Below are 17,108 nucleotides of genomic sequence, written 5' to 3'. Positions count from 1 at the left end.
ATAGATTAATTTACAATTAAAATGTTCACTACCTATTTAATCTTTGTCTAAGTCAATGTGTAAGTCAATGTGTATATTTAATTTGTTAAATAATATTTTTGAAACAAAATAAAGAGTTGAAAATTGAATATTATTATGTTTTATACTATTGGTTACATTTGTTGTAGATGATGATCATACCTTAATAAACAATAAAAACAGATTTGTTAATGTTTTAAATGAAATTGAAAAATTTGAACATAAACAACAGTAATTCAGAAGACAATAAATATATTACATACATTTTATTACAAAAAATAAAATATTATTACTTTTTGTTTTTATATTACTATCACCATATATCATCATAAATATAGTTGTTTAGTTACGCTTTGGAAAATCTCAACATGCTTGAGTCTCATAAACAATTGCTTTTTATTGATCATCTACAAAGTAGAGTTTTATCTGAGCTGGAAAGATTCAGTTTTGAATCTCAAAGTTATCATATGATATCATATGTTCGGTTTCATATGTGTGTTCTAAGATTGTAGATGATTATTATCATTATTATAATTTTTATTTATTATTAATAAAAACATGATAAAATGTAAATATAATATATAAGTTACAAATTTATGTTCGTTATGCATGAGAAAACGTAAACTTTCCCAACAGACGGATGTGTCTTTGGACTAGATATCCTTTGATTCTAATATAAGTATGTAAATGTTTTTAAAAATATTTCATTGCATAGAATAATCTAATTAGTACATTTATATAAATAATTAATATTGTTTTGAAATATCATCATGAATTTCACTTAAAAATAAATTAGATTTTTGTTACTTTGCGACTTATGCTACTGCTGTCTGTAAAGTTTCAAATTTTCTATAAGGAAATGTTAAAAGATATGAAATTGCAAGGCCAATACTTTGGCCCTTATATCAAAACCAGAAAAGTCGTTTCATTGATAAGAAAATAAAAATAATTTCTTCCATAGCCGCATATTTTCTTATTAACCTATATCCTTCCCTTTTTTAAATACAGCCTTTTTTCCATTTTTAATTTAATGCCACGTTCAGAATCATTAATTTTTCCGTACTAATGATGAATATTTTATAAAATTATATATCAGTTTTGTGTATTAGTGAACTGGGAATTCTTAGCCGTTTTTTTATACTTTGAAGATTAACTTTCTAAAGATGTTTTGATAATATATAATCATAGAATAACTTTATGTAACAATTTGTTACATAAAATAACAAATTAACTGTGTGTTCTTTAACAGAAAAATATATATAAATAAATAATCTTGTAAAAATGCAGAATTTTTGAAGATGTATGTATATACATATAAAGTGATTGATGAGTAAAAACTTAATAATTTGACAATAAAAATATCTCATCTATGAAATTACATAAGAAAACTATAAAATAACAAGAATGACTGAAATAACACGAAATATAATTATAAAATCTTAAAATGTTTTTGATGTGTCAATTGTTAAGACAATATGAGCAAATGACAAAATATCTCACATTTTCTGTGTATTAAGTAAGAGTAATATTACGCAAGAGTTAATAGTTCAAAATTTTGATTAATCGTGGGTTTTTTACTTTATGTAAGATATTTCAAATGCGCAATTCTGAAAATAAAATAGGATATAAAGTTTTTCCTTTCGAAGAAATTGGGTACGATTATATATATATGTATATATACATATATATACATATATATATATATAGATATTTATGTCTATGTATATGTGTATTATAAATTGTACACGTACACGTGCATCACTCACAGTACTTTCTTCTAAGAGTCATATATCATTATTTGAAATATCTGCTCTTTGTAACTCGGATACTCGCTAAAAATGAGCATAGATAAAAACACACTGCTACCTTTGTCCAAGTTTAGGCATTTTTAGTCAAGTACCTAGTCTTCAATAATGTGTCGAGCTGGGCAATAAATAAATTGTGAAATTAGACTCTTAGGTGCGACGAGCCAAGAGTTTATCTGGCGCTTATCCTTCAAATATCAATACAACTCTTATGGATCCACACAGTCACCAGGACAAGGACCACACATGAGATTGTTTAAACATTTCGAATGAACTATCTTGACATGCTTACGATCAATAAAGATATTGCTTTCCCTTTCCTGACACATTTTTCTTAAACTCCTCCCTTTCCATTTCTCTTTCCTAATTCATGAATAGTTCGGGAGGAATCTACAGACAATCGCATCAAAACATTTGCACTCAACGGTAAGATAATCGAGTCTTATCAATATCATTGGCCATGCTTTAAAATATATATACATATATATATATATATATATTTGGTACGAAATATTTACCAGGTGGCGCATTGTCATTCCTGTCGCAGTTATTGTTGAGGCCAGTTAGGATCCATATGTGATAACGAAGTTTTGTCGTCTTGTAATTATAGGTTATTAAGATTTTTTTTTCTAATTTACAAATTCGTCCAATGTAGACAATAGATCATCATACATGAGATTTCTACGATATAATGTTCGCAAGTTATGAAAATGTTACGTTTTAGAGATATTCGCAAAAATAACATGTATCTACATGTCCACCGCCGTGCTATTGCTCTTTATTTTTTCTCGATTTTTCGTCCCTTATTTTCGCGATGTGTGTGCTTCTTAAAATAATTTATTCTTAAGATAACTTAGTCTAACAATTATTAATCTTGGCTGATCGTATTATGTGTTATATTCGATTTTTATCTAAATCGTATATATTCTAGTACACATATTTACAATACATCATACGTATAATACATATGCATATATGTACATATAATACATATGCATATATGTACATATAATACATATGCATACATGGATACTAATACTATATTTATATATGCATATATATCACACGTACACGTTGTATCTATGAGTCGTCATGGGTATATATGTATGTTCATACATCTGTTACATATACGCTCATATATTATACATATGTAAAATTCTCAAAATTAAGACATTTCTTTGTCATATCGGTGAGCAAGTGTTCTTGTCCGGAATTATTATTGTCAAGCGAATACTATCTTATTTATAATATAAAATAAGGATAAATATATGTAAATAGATAAGAAGAAAATGGTAGGATTTGAAAAACAAGAAAGAGACATTCTATAAGAGCTTGTGTTGTCAAAAGAGTATTATATTATTGTTTATGTTATAATACATACTACATATGCTGCCTACTATATATTATATGTAATATACATACACATTTTACAGATATAATACATAAAATTCTATGAATCGACGAAGTTGGAAACACAAAGCACAGTGAAGGTCATGTGTTATATTTTGCTGTTTTTCTTATGTTGCCGAGGTAAGCTAAGTGTGCTGTTAAAAAAAAAGATCAAGTTTGTTTGGATATATGAAGGTACGTAAATGCGAATAAATCTTCTATTACATTATCAGAAATGATACTGTTAATGATTCTCGGAAATTTGTTTTCATGTATGACTTTATGAGAGATTTGTGCCGGGGATGGTGTACCATGGTATTGGTGACCTCTCCTACTCAGAATGATACGATACCTACTCGCAATAACATTCTCGGCTATTCTTTTATTGCATAGTATTTGCGTGTATTTGCGTGTTAATTATTCCAGTGAAAATTTAACTATATTTTATTTTAGAATAATTAATAATTATCATAATTATTAAGAATTATACTATGTATTTTTATTATAAAATAATTAGCATCGTGAACATTATTAATATGTTTTAGATAATATTGTGATTCGTAGGTGATGTTATTTTTAATTCTTTTTATTACCATTACAATGTTTTTGTTTATTTCATTATTACTTTTTATTAGTAAGAATTTGAATAATCTTTTATATTTTGACTTTATACTTTTAACAATTTTTTTATATTGTACAATGATATTGTTATTGTTTTCTTTTTCAGATTATGATTGCAGTTGTTCGTGCAGCCATAGATGAATCGATGTTTGTTTCGATAAAATAAAGAAGGAATTGTGAAGTAGATTTGTTGTTAATGTTTTTCGATTAATTTAAATTTGTTTGCATTTTATGATGTTAAACACTTTTAGGAATATGTCTGTATGAATAATTTGGGTGCAAAACAGTCATAGAATCAATATTTGTTCGTATAGAATTTTATTGTCTACAATCAGATATACTGTATATATAAAACAAGCAATAGATATTATATATAACTTATATATAAAACAAACAATAGATATTCGCGAATTAAATTCATTGTTTGACTCTTATTAAATAATTATTGCGTATTTGAATCAGTGGAAGATGATCAAGGATCTAGTACACTTCCATCGAAGAATATTGGTAAATAAATGTTTTAATTTAATAGCTAACATAATTCTACGATCTTTTTTATTTCTATAAATTTAATAAAAATTGTGTTTAATCCTTTTTCAGACTTACATTGTCATTAAGTCAATGTATTACAAATTCAATCTAATTAATTTTCCATCTACGTTGATTTATTTAATTTTGGACCTATTGCGGAACAGCTTACATAAATTTCGAGCTACAACTGGGCGATGTTTTGGAGCTATTGTGGATTTTCTTAAGCAGTGAGTGAACAAATTTAAGTCTCTACAGTATATATTATGTCAAGGATGAAAGATTCGACTTGACATGAGTTACTGTTTGTAATTTTTTCTATTAATTGTTGATGAACATAGCCATTAATAATTAATTTTTTAGATTTACTCGTGAATGATACAGTTGTAATTGTTTTTTTATTGAGCATAGTCTAGTTTCATTAGCTTAGGATAGTATCTTCTTGTTTTATTGGTATGAGTCATCTATGTAATATGAGTCATGCAATTAATTAACTAACTTCAAAAGTCAGAGATCTTTATTTTTTTTTTCATTGGCAGTTTATGTAATTGATTTGTATTGCGTATATGTATCTGATGTATTTAATAACAATTCGCTAACTAATTCTATATATCATAGGAGGGTTTTTTTTGTGTAGAATATGTTATCATATAGAATATGTTCAGACAAATCTACATTACATTTTCCTATATTATAATCAAAAACACTTTCAATTTTTCACGTGTATAATTATTTTTACATATAGTTACCGTTTCCGCCAAATGTTTTGTCGAAATCATTAATATATCACGTCTGAAAGGAAGGGCTGTCATACACATTGTTATTCCGAAAGTTACTTACGAACTGACTTACTAATAATTTGACAAATTTATAGTCTGATAAAGAGCTTTCTCCTTTTCTTTCCTGAGAAAGCTTGTAAAGTATATAAGAATTTATTATCACTTGTTTCTAGTCCCCAAAAGATCAATTTCTGCCATCATTTCAACAATTTTCTCAGGAAACAATATGTTGATGCATATTGATCAGCTTTATCTACACCAACCATATTACTCGTATAATTAGCAATCACATTTGGTTTTGAAACTTTTTCGATAGTACAATTTCATAAAAATTTAGTTATGACTCTTGACCCAAAGGTGTGATACGTGCTCAACATAGTAACAATTCGCTTGTCTTTCCAAACAAGGAGTAAGTAATTAGAATGGCGCATTGCAATTGTATTTGAATTGATAAATTTCGGATTAAAAATTCCTTGTAATATGTGTTTGCGATTTTTTTATATTATACCTGTTATGTGGCACTTCATTTGTAACAATTCCTCTATCAGGACTAAACTTGTATAGTATCTATCTAATGTAAATGTAATATCTTGCACAGCTAGGAACGAAATGTATCAATTTGTTACACAGATATAAACATATGCGGATTTTGCATCAGTCAGAACAAATATTTCCCATTTAGTAGGTTTCTGTGGATTATAGGTTATAAAACTAATCCTCCCCTTAAATTTCACAACTTCGTTTATAGAAACTTCTTTTCCGGGTACAAAATAATACTCTCGGAATTTTTCGTTCAAGTATTTGATGAAATTGTTTACTTTTTGAACTCTTGATATCTTGAGCTTTTAAAGCATTCTCATTCAAGTGTAACATCCAAAAAATTAGGAAAAAACGCTTCCAGCTAAATATTTTGCTAAAGAACGGTATTCGTGTTTCAAATTCCTTTCACCAATAATTTTGAATGTAATTCACATAAACTGTACCCATGTTCAATACGACGCCAAGAAAAGCTTTCATCTCTTCAAATTCAACCTCACACCAGTCATTTCACATAGAGCATTTTGATAATATTCTATCCCTAAGAATCTGCTTTGCATATAAATTTGTTTGTAGGATAATGTTTTTAATAGAAAACATTGCGTTACGGACAAATTAGTAAAAAATAATTGAAAGTACTGAATTAGATTCACATAAATTGTGTAAATACGGACCAGAAGTTTTTGTACCAGTCGAAAATTCAAATCATTGTGGAATGATATCTTCTTTAAAAATTTCCTGACAATCAGAATATCTTACGTTACAAATACTCTTGGTTAGATTTTCTTCCTGTGATTCTTCATCTCGTCATCATTTCATCACTCGATGAAAGTTTTCTTATTTTTTTCTTCTTCCAGAAACAAGCATATCATTATCACTGCTGTCACTATAACTGCTTTCCAAGTCAACAGCTACATCATTATAGATGCGAAAAATTGTCATCGTCACTATCTATATTTTCTTCACAAAGATAATTCATTTTTCTTCTCGATATAATTGAAAAATAAATGGGTTTACAATAAAACAGTTTCAGATCTGACTTTCTTTACTGATCGCTTGTAATTGATTGAGGAATGTTATTTTTTATTTGTAAAAAATTACCGATAACGACCCAAAAACACATTTGGCGTAGATCGGTGGTGCTTGAAAGGTATACTTGGAGCGTTAAGAGTTAAAAATTGTTTAAGAATTATGCGTTCTCGAAATAATATTGATTCATCGATACATACATCAACTACTTCATCGAGATCGTAATTTTTACAAAAATTTTGATTTAGTGTATCCACAAGTTTATTTATATTACCCTTCTTTTTTGTTTGCTATCTGGTTATTATTAATTTAATGTCAGAAATCTCGGTATAATTCCAGATCTTTATCTGAATAATAATGGTGTATTGTTTTTTACTTGATCCAACTCTATTGATCTGATGATTGATGATTTGTATCTTCTTTATTATCGGTAGATTGGATGTTTATGCACGATAAATATGTAGGTAGCATATAATATTTATACACGAAAATATATACAAATGTACGCGAAATATTTGGTATTTTAGGTATTAACAATGTATTTTGAAATTATTGTGATATATTATATTTCGAATTATAATATATTACAAGCATCTGTTCCATATTCGAAGGTGTTAATTGAGGAGGTTTATTCGTAAAAATTAACATGTATGCGGATAATGACCATTCTATATTACAAGATGCACACTTAAATTTACTCCAGTAACATTCTAATACTTCTATCGGCCCTTCAATGTATTCGTTAGTCACAATTTTTGAGACTTCTATTAATATAGATAATTTTGTACTTTTTTGTTATAATATCACTTTCTTTTTGATTTTTTCTCCGTAATTATCAGATATATTACTCAGACGATCAATGTAATTTAAATATTAGGATGTCCCATAAGTTTTTTCCTTTTTTTTTGATGCGAAATCAATAGACGATATTTGTTGTTTAAGGTTGATTTACTGTGTTATATATGAATCGTTCTGCTCTATTGTTTTCTTCCATCTTTCAGGAAGCCTCATTATGTCCTCTTTCCAAAGTTGAGCCTTAAATGTAAAATATTCATCGAGGTACGTTTTCATTTCGCTTTCGGATTTGTGACATTTATCACGAAGAGAATTTTTTAACGAGAGAAACAAGTAATAATCGGATGGGGGAAGGTTTGGGGAGTACGAAGGATGAGGTAGAACGTCCCTATCAAACTGTAAGAGTTTCTGCCTTACAGCCAAAGCAACATGCGGTTTTGCGTTGTCGTGATGAAAAACAACACCTCGCCAGTTCACCAATTTTGACCGTTTTTTAGTTATGGCGGCTTTCAATTTATCGAGTTAATTGTAATATTTTGCAGTATTGATCGTTTCACCTTGTACACTTTCCAATCCCACCAAATGCACAAAAGAACTTTCTTCGGATGAAAGACTTCGCAACAGTTGAAGGTCGATTTTCCTTAGACCAAGTGCGTTTTCGATGCACATTTTGATATATAATCCAAGTCTCGTTTCCAGTGACAAGCCTCTTTATAAAAGGATTTTTTTCCATGTTGCTGAAGAAGCAAATCGCACATAGAGACGCGGTTCATAAGGTCGATCTCCGTCAATTGGCGTGGAACCCAAACTTCATACCGATTCACATATCCCATTTTGATTAAATGATTATGTACCGTTGTCTTGGGAATGTTAGTGGCATCCACTATCTCGCGCACACTATATCGCGGATTTTCAGCGAGTATACTCTTGATGAGGTTCATATTTGTCGTTGCTAGGTGGCCGCTGTGATCTTCATCTTCCAAATAAAAATTGCCAGCTCTAAATTTCTTAAACCAATTTCTAATAGCGGACGGTTCTAATAGTCGTAGTACCACTTTCACAAACGGTGCGAATTTCGTCTGCAATGTCCTTTGCACTACTACCTTTTTTAAAGCAATGAAGCATAACATGCCGCAAATGCTTTTTTTGGCTATCCATATTGAACGGCATAGAAAAAGATTTTAAAAGAGACTTTGTCACCGACGAAACGAACTTTGAAAGAGCTGTGAAATGACTGAAATTGATGCCATAAACGGACAACAGATAAACCTACATGTTTACTAACATAGCTGGCTCGAGGTCATACATAGCGTGGCGCCGAAAAAACTTAAGGGACACCCTAATATATTTTTGTTGAATTGGATGACATATTGTTTCTAATTTTTTCATTGTGGCCGATAAAAAGCTAAAATAAGTTTTTATAAACATTAAATCTTGTGTAAGTTTTTCTTATTTTGAATGAATATTTTCCTTCATATCTTTTCCGTTTTACGTTTCTCTTTTATTATATACATTAGAGTTTCGTTGAATTTATTCGCTACGTTGGTCGTCGGCGGTATTGACAACCAACCGCCGACTGCTGTTTGAATTATTTTCGTGAGTTTTTCCTTTGCCTCTTTGATGTCTTCTGTTATGTTAAGTTCTATATTGCGATTTGTTTATCCAATTCTTTCTTAAATTCTTTCCAGTTCGTTTTTCCAGTTGTTAATGTACTTGCGTTAGTTAATTATGATTTACTGCAAAGATGCATAATATAAGTAGCACATGATCCGAATTTAGTTCTCATAATGCCCTTACCTTTGTTACGTATAGTTTAAAATTTGCTATAAAGAAATCTATGATACCTGAGGCTGCTTCAGCATTTGTCGGTTAATGAGTTAGTTTATCTTTCGTTATTAAAATTAGTTTTTAGTTTTATATCATTTTTTGTATAAGTCTGCCTCTTGTTAATTATTCACGATCTCCGTGATTTTTTGCATTGAAATCTCCTGCTATTATATAATGGTTTCGTTTGAGTAGTATTTCGTTTATTTCTTCCTCAATTATACATGATTCGATGAAATATAGCATGATATCACAAGAATTTGCTGTCTTTCCAGACATACTTTAATGTAATGATGATCTGTGCGTATTTTTCTTTTAGTCCTTGCATCAGATAATGTTTTACTTCTTTCCGAACTTAAAATGCAGTTCCTTCCTTTTGTTCTGCTTGATCTATTTGATGTTGTGTATATGTAGAATGGATCTATGTTAAAGTGATTAAGTGGTATTTCGTGTATTTGCTGTAATCATATAATCATAGGCATATGTCTATCATGTGTTGATAGAGAAATTCTTGTAGTTGGATATTTTTTCTTTGTAGTCCATTACAATTCTAGATTATTATTTTTAGCATTCCCTTTACATTTATTTTCAATACGAATTTTGGTTTACTGTGAGTTTTATGATCGTATCATAAAACAGAATATAAATGAATAGTGAAATCCCTTTACAGTGGCTTTATATCTTTTGGTATCTTTTGTTTGATGAGTGTAGTAGCTTATATTTTTTCTCTTAGTATCTTTATAGCTTTTTAACTTGAATTTTTGTATTATTATTTGGAGAATAGTAGTATGTATGTGTTCCATTCCAAATTGTTTTTAAGCATATTTATTAATAGAAAGCTTCAATACGAAGTGATGCTTTTAAAAATATTTTCTTCACAGATGATATTAATGTATTAATAAGTGGAAAACAGAGTCGTACTTCATCAGCTATTCTGTGTAGACTATGCATTACACATGTAATATGTATCATGTTTGCATAAAATAATTTCAATTTCTTCTCTCCTTTGACTATGTATGGTGCTGCATTTGTTGTAAGTAGAAGAACTTTTTCTTTACTACAATTTGATAATAAAATTCTTAAAGCTGAATTTACAATGTAAGATATAGTTGCATAATTTATTTCTTCTATTATTTTAGAACAATAAGCGCAGTTTTGACGTTTCATTCTCACAGAGCTATTAAATTTGTATTACCCTGCTACATTGATCGTTTCGTCTACAGAAATTCGTATGTAATATTCTCCTATATCTTGTCTAATTGTCTGAATGCTTGAATTATAGCATTCATCTAAGTAATTTTTTCGTAATATAGATTCGTCTGGAACTGAATTATCTATATATTTTGCAAGAAAATTTCTGCGTGTATGGTTATTTAAAGAACTTCACGGTATATTACCAGGAACCATTACTTGTGTTAAATCCTTGTAAAATTCATTTTTCCTTTAATTTGATGGTTGATGCTCACTTTCTCATTTATATGGATCACTTTGTTCTTCAACATTTCTTTTATGTTTAAATGTATTCATATGTTGCACTATCATTTTCTTTCGTATTTTACACTTTTACCACAGATTTCATAATAAATACTTTTTTAATTATTTTCATTATTTTCATCTTAAATATTCAAAAACACTTTACTAAATTTACACAGTTTTCGATAGCATTAAACTAATTTGACTTCACTATTCGAATTTGAAACGTTAATTAAATTTTAAATTAAATATTTAATGCTCAGTAAGTGCTTCGAAGTCATGAAAACATACTTCATTGTTTAGTTAGTACATATTACGCGTTATTACTTTAAGAAATTATTATTATGATTGCTATATGGAATGAATTTACAGATAGATGACACATTAAAATATTTTAATAGTGAGCACCGTGAACATGAAATATACGTAAATAAGACAAATAAAATATGCATTAATATACTGCATATGTTTTTAAACATAAATTTGTTGAGTTTATGCTTTATGCAAAGAATGCAGAATAAAAAATGTGTTTTTAATATCTCCTAATCATGAAAAAAGTATTTATAGTTGGGTTCCATTGATTTCTTCTTTTTTTTTTTTTTATAAAAATATGCATTTAAATAAATATCTGGAGTCTAATTATCGGTATATCCTTTAATTAATTATTGTTTTGCACGTTTTCTTACTATGCTACTATACTCAAATATGTCATTATTGTCGGTATTAATCGTACCGAGATTTTTATATATCTATTCATACCATAACTGGTCAAATGACTGGTTCTGAAATAAAAGTTATATTTTGTCAAACTGTATGCATGGTGAATTTAATATAGAAAATAATAAACAAAACTACTTTTAGATAATAATAAAAAAATTATCTAGTCTTCATTTTAATATTCAAGAAGAACAGAGAACAAGAGTAATGTATTTTCTTTCACTTGGAATTAAATGACAAATGTTTCAATTTGGTCAGCGCATTTTTTATAGATTATAGATTTTTCTAGTCTGTTCTTTCCACGAATATATTTTCTCTACACTCACCGCAGATTTTAGATACTCTAATGTCCTTATAATATCTTAGTTTGCACGTTTTCCGTACATGTGGATTATTACTTGTATTTGTTGATATTTCTTGGATTATTACTTATATTTGATATTTGTATGTTTTGTTATTTTTGTTCTTTCAATTTTGGGTATATCGTGGCAAATTTTTCTGGGAGTTAGAACAAGAATTCATGTTGATAGCTTCTCTCCTATTGTTCGTTCATACAGAATTCATGCAGATACATCGGTTAATCAAAAATATTGAAAAATATTTAATGTTGACATCTGGAAGATTTAGATTTCACATTATATTTTCTCGACATTTGATCAGTTATGTCCACATCGAATTTGTATTATTCTACAATAGTAAGTAACTATTTCACTCTTTTGTTTCCTTTACTTTTATAAATTGTCATAAAATTAGCTGATTTATAAATTTTTGTTGGAAAATATGCTATATTATCTTTCTTTTGTTATATTTTGGCAATGCTTTTTTGTTTTACCGAATAGTTTCAATTAATATTGTATTTTTTTTCCTTGATATTTTTTGTAACTCTACATGGAAGACATAGACTAATGAAATTCGGATCATTTACTCTTATGTTTAACAAAGATTTTATTAATTAATATATTATAATGGTACAACTTATCTTCTTTACTCTTTACTCTTTGTTCGTTCTATTCAAAGCCATTTTCTGTTCTCTTTACTTTTTGCTTAGTCTACTCAAGACCGCCTTCTGTTCTCTTTACTCTTTACTCTTTGCTTGGTCTACTCAAGACTGTCCCCTGTAATGATTACATTTATGCACACGCATTCGGTAATTCCGATAGCTTTTTTCCTATTTGTTACTTTTCTTGCTTTAGTTTTAGTTGGAAACAGTTGTTTATTAACGCAGAAATTCATGGCCAGCTTGTAACAATTTTAGCTAGTTTCAATAAATTTATTCCATACTTCAGAAATCAAAGAATATTTATCAATTTGTAGACGTTGGCTTCGAATACTTTTTTCATCGAATAAAATGAAAAATTTTTATAAAACATTTCTTGATTATCGTGTTTGAAAAAAATGTAGTCTTCCATTTCTTATTCCATAAAAAATGTTAAATTTTTTTTTTTCATATGCTCTACGTGCGTACAAAATAACAAGAAATGTATCTAATTTTTTTAAAGATAGATTTTATGTAATTCCTAACATTCGATTTGCTTCTAGTTCTGTGCATTTTCACATGAGTTCAATAATAATTATCAAGGTAAATATAGTTCTTACTTGACTCTTTATAATGTTTTCTTTCGTGTATACTGTTGGATTTGGTAATGACCATTCATATGTTGAACTTTTGTATTTTTTCCCAAACAGTTCCATCAATAGCAATTTCAATGTTCTGCTCATTTTCTTCATATTCGTTTTCAGAACTTGACGAAAATCGTCTTCTCATTTATCTCCTGTTTGTTCAAAATGTTCTTTTCTTCATCCTCATTATGTAAGAATTTATTATTAATTTCGAATAAATTATAGTCAATTTGAATTTGGTCATTTTCAATTTTAGAAAATTTCCCTTCATCGTCTTCTAAACACTCCTCGCTTATTAGCTCTTAAAGATCGATTCACATATTTCAATTCTAGAGTTTTAACTCCCTTGGCCTACACGCTAGCTTCCAATTGCGCGGACCATAGTAAACAAGGTCGGTCGCGCGACGAGTCATTCAACTATTCCGCCGTGTGCTCGAACTTGCACAAAATTTATACTTCTTATGACATGTATATTTCAGCGCAACAAAAGGAATTATGAAATAATGAATAAGGTTTGGGCGCAACTAGTACTTTTAAGCAATCTTGGGCGTAATCATGATTAATTCATCAGTGAACAAAAATAATTTATTATTTCAAAGCGGATAATGAATCAATAACAATTTTTTGTTCTTTTAGACAATAATATCCCAAAAACATTGTCATACATTAGATTAAAAAAGTCTAAGTCTCTATTATTTTTACCTAACTGGTCTAAAATTGCTGTTCTTATGCATATACTCCCAGATTTTTGGCTCGTTATTTTTCTCTTCCCAAAACTATGATTCCGATAATTACTGATAAATGCTATTTTCTTCGTCGGAGATATTTTCAATGATTAATTTTCGTGAACGTTTTCGTACAGGAAGCACAATATCACTGTCCTCACTATCATTATCAAAATGATCTACCGAACCACAATCCGTAATAATAACACACTTCTTTCCAATATCATCAACATTAGATTTTTTTTGCTGACATGATGGGTATAAGGAATGTTTTATTTCTTCTAAAGAATATATTTGGAAACGTCTTAATGCAATAAAAGTTTAACCCTTTGCACTCTGCTGTCCCCTCTCATGGGGCATCGTAATTCTAGCATATCATTCGGATGTCCCCTCTCGTGGGACATTAAATTTGATTAGTGACTACGAGTAATTGAGTTATTTCAGCGCAATTTTTTGAGACATGCATGCTTCCCTGAAGTTTTCTCCTGAAATGGCACAAGAAATCAAATCAAAATATAGTAAAATTACTAAGATATATACAAAGAAATGTCAGCGAGTTTTGTGTCATACGAGAACGCGATAAGCGTGCTTACTACGGTCCGAGCACTTCAAAGGCGCCATTTGAAAAGAGTGATAAGGCAAGTTTGTAGAAGGTCGGTATTCAAACATAGCACGCATTGTATAGTGAGATTTATAATCATAAATAAGCAAGTCTAAATCTGAAGAAAAAAATTTCTAAAACTGAACTCAGTCTGGTTTGAAGCTCGCCCGGTATAGATAGATCTAACGAATGAGAAAATCGGAAAAGTGATTCTTCTCTTGGTAAATAAATTGTTTGGTAAAAGTTTTTTTGGTAAATATCATCTTGTGAGTTAGTAATAACAATTAGAAATTTTTAACCTATGTATTTATTCGTATTTTTTATTAGGACAATGGCAAAACGTTCAAACATGAATGAGTCTCATGACACAAGTAGTAGTGAAGATGAGCTCCAGATAGACGTTTATACAGATATGTTAGAAAGACTAATTGTAGAAGAAAACGATAGCGATAGTGATAGTGATATCGTCCAAGCAACAAAGCGACGAAGAGACTGCATAGATAGCGATAGCGATGAAAGTGATACGGAAGAAAATACACCGCAACATGACGGATTTTTTGGAGGTTGTAAATGTGTGTCATTAACTCATACATAATTTATCGTATCTCAAAACAAACAAATAATGAAACGCCAATGACGCACCACAAGTTTGTCAAGGTACTCATTGACCAGTTAAGGGGTGATTTTCGTGAATCGAGAACGCGTTCATCCACATCTTCTGTGGTCAATAGATTAGAGAATAAACTACATGTTCCTGACGCGGGATAAAGAAAACGGAATTGCATTGTTTGTTCTGACAGGAAAACACTTGGTGGCAGGTGTCAAACAACTTATTATTCTCAAACGTGCACTAATCAGCCTGCAATGCATTTTGAGAAGTGTTTTAAAGTTTATCACACTGTACAAAATTATAACAAATAAAATATTGATTTTTTTGCAAATATACATTTCTCGATTTCAACCAATTCATATAAGTCCAATATCATTATAATATATTAGTTAGTTCCAAAATCATACTAAATAATACGAAGGTCTGTAAATGCACCTTTCTGCCATAAAGTAGCGCTTAGTAGCGCTTAGTAGCTGGTAGCTTGATAATCAAGGGTCTCTGGGCACAAGGAAAGACAACTCAAGGAATAAATTTTTACTGGTGGATTATACATTTTGGTAAGTCAAAAGAGACTTCAACAAACCATCTTGATGGCAGCAGTGGACAGTTTCTGTGATACCAGACATTTTTATAAAAAGGAATAAATTACTACGCTCAACCCCGAGCTACGTGCCAAAACGAGAGGAGTTTGCGAGGTCGGAGTAAATGGTTTCAATCTTTAGCCTGACCGCATCAGCAGCTCAAGTAATTTAAGTTTTCTTTATTCGTCCGACCATCTGTGACATAACATAACTATATAGAGATTATAGTAATAAAATTTTTGGTGGCAGCGGTGGGATTGAAAAGCCTCCTAGGAGAACTTTTGTCCTAACTACCTTTTCGGCACTTTAATTTTATTTACATTTTAATATTATAATAATAGCTAACACACAGAAATCCTCTGCCGTTGCTAAGGCTCCTCTCACTGAGGAAGAGCTTAGGCTATACGAGGAAAAACTAGATGAGCGCGAGGCTCGAATAGAAATTTCTTTGGAAGAGAATACCGCCTTAGAACAAAGAATAAAACGATTGGAAAGGAAAATAAAAGAACACGAAAATAAATTAATGAATCAAGAAACAGAAATTCGAGAACGTATAAGTACGACAGAAAAACGCGAAAAGGAAATAGAAATCCAGAACGCGAAAATCAATAATCGACAAATGGAACTGAACAAACAAGAGTTAGATTTAGAAAGAAAAGAGATAATGCTTCAACGCCGCAAAAATGAACTTCGTACCAAAGAACTTGATTGATAGGAATTGATGATGAACGTGTCATTAGAAAATAATCGTGCGGGAAGTCGGTACTCGTCGCGCAACAGTTTAAACCGATGCGCCGACGCCAGTCCGATCGCCAGAGGTTTAAACGAAGAAGATTATATTCACGACAATGAGGATAGAACCAAGGCCCCGGCATATTAAACAATCGCCTTAGGGGATCCCGGATTTAAAATTGAGGGAAAACACGGAAACAGTTCCACGATTTGATGGATATAATCTCTCCGTGTTACAATTCGCGCGAGCATGCAAAAGGGCTATGGGGACCTATTCCCTGAACGTCCTTCTGCGGAAGTAGAAACAATGTTAGTTCTGAGAATTCGGGCCAAACTGGACGGACACGTATATTCGGTCACAGAGGACCAGGAACTGCAAACAGTAAAGCAATTAGTAAGCTTATTAAAAGCAGCTTTCCAACCTGCAAAGTCTGCGAGCCATTATAAGGGCCAGCTAGCCAATATTTTTATGAAGGCTAACGAGAGAGTCTTGGATTACACCGAACGCATAAAGGAATTAAAGCAAGCTATAATCGAGGCGGAAAGCAAAGAATCGGAAGAATTATCCGATTACACACAAAGATGCCTTGAGAACGAGGTGCTCGACGCGTTAGAGAATGGCTTGCCGGAAGAATACGAACTACGCATGAAACATGAGAGGTATTACGATCTGACGACAGCGGCTAATGCCCTTTTAAAAATAAGTAGGGTTTTAGAAAGGAAC

At 30.3% G+C, this 17,108-nt stretch overlaps 2 long non-coding RNA genes across 5 annotated transcripts; both read left to right on the top strand.

Annotated features, from left to right (window-relative positions):
• Positions 1–2,365: 2,365 nt before the first annotated feature.
• LOC118447893 (uncharacterized) lies at positions 2,366–11,197 on the top strand. 3 transcript variants are annotated; one of them, XR_014983495.1, is made up of 7 exons: positions 2,366–2,433; positions 3,257–3,353; positions 3,940–4,340; positions 4,434–4,591; positions 10,207–10,358; positions 10,465–10,554; positions 10,639–11,197. It is a non-coding gene; the product is annotated as an uncharacterized LOC118447893 (long non-coding RNA). The 3 variants fall into 3 exon arrangements; XR_014983493.1 differs by having other exon boundaries at positions 3,257–3,407; XR_014983494.1 differs by having other exon boundaries at positions 3,257–3,407; positions 10,207–11,197.
• Positions 11,198–13,154: 1,957 nt separating this feature from the next.
• LOC146872298 (uncharacterized) lies at positions 13,155–15,349 on the top strand. Of its 2 annotated transcripts, none has more exons than XR_014983497.1 (2): positions 13,155–14,682; positions 14,789–15,349. It is a non-coding gene; the product is annotated as an uncharacterized LOC146872298 (long non-coding RNA). The 2 variants fall into 2 exon arrangements; XR_014983496.1 differs by having other exon boundaries at positions 13,155–14,713.
• The last annotated feature ends 1,759 nt before the right edge of the window (positions 15,350–17,108 follow it).

The sequence above is a fragment of the Vespa mandarinia genome, chromosome 22 (assembly GCF_050613455.1).
Source record: "Vespa mandarinia isolate Hongniang chromosome 22, ASM5061345v1, whole genome shotgun sequence".
Classification (NCBI taxonomy): domain Eukaryota; kingdom Metazoa; phylum Arthropoda; class Insecta; order Hymenoptera; family Vespidae; genus Vespa; species Vespa mandarinia.
This window is presented reverse-complemented; position numbering and strand designations above follow the sequence as displayed.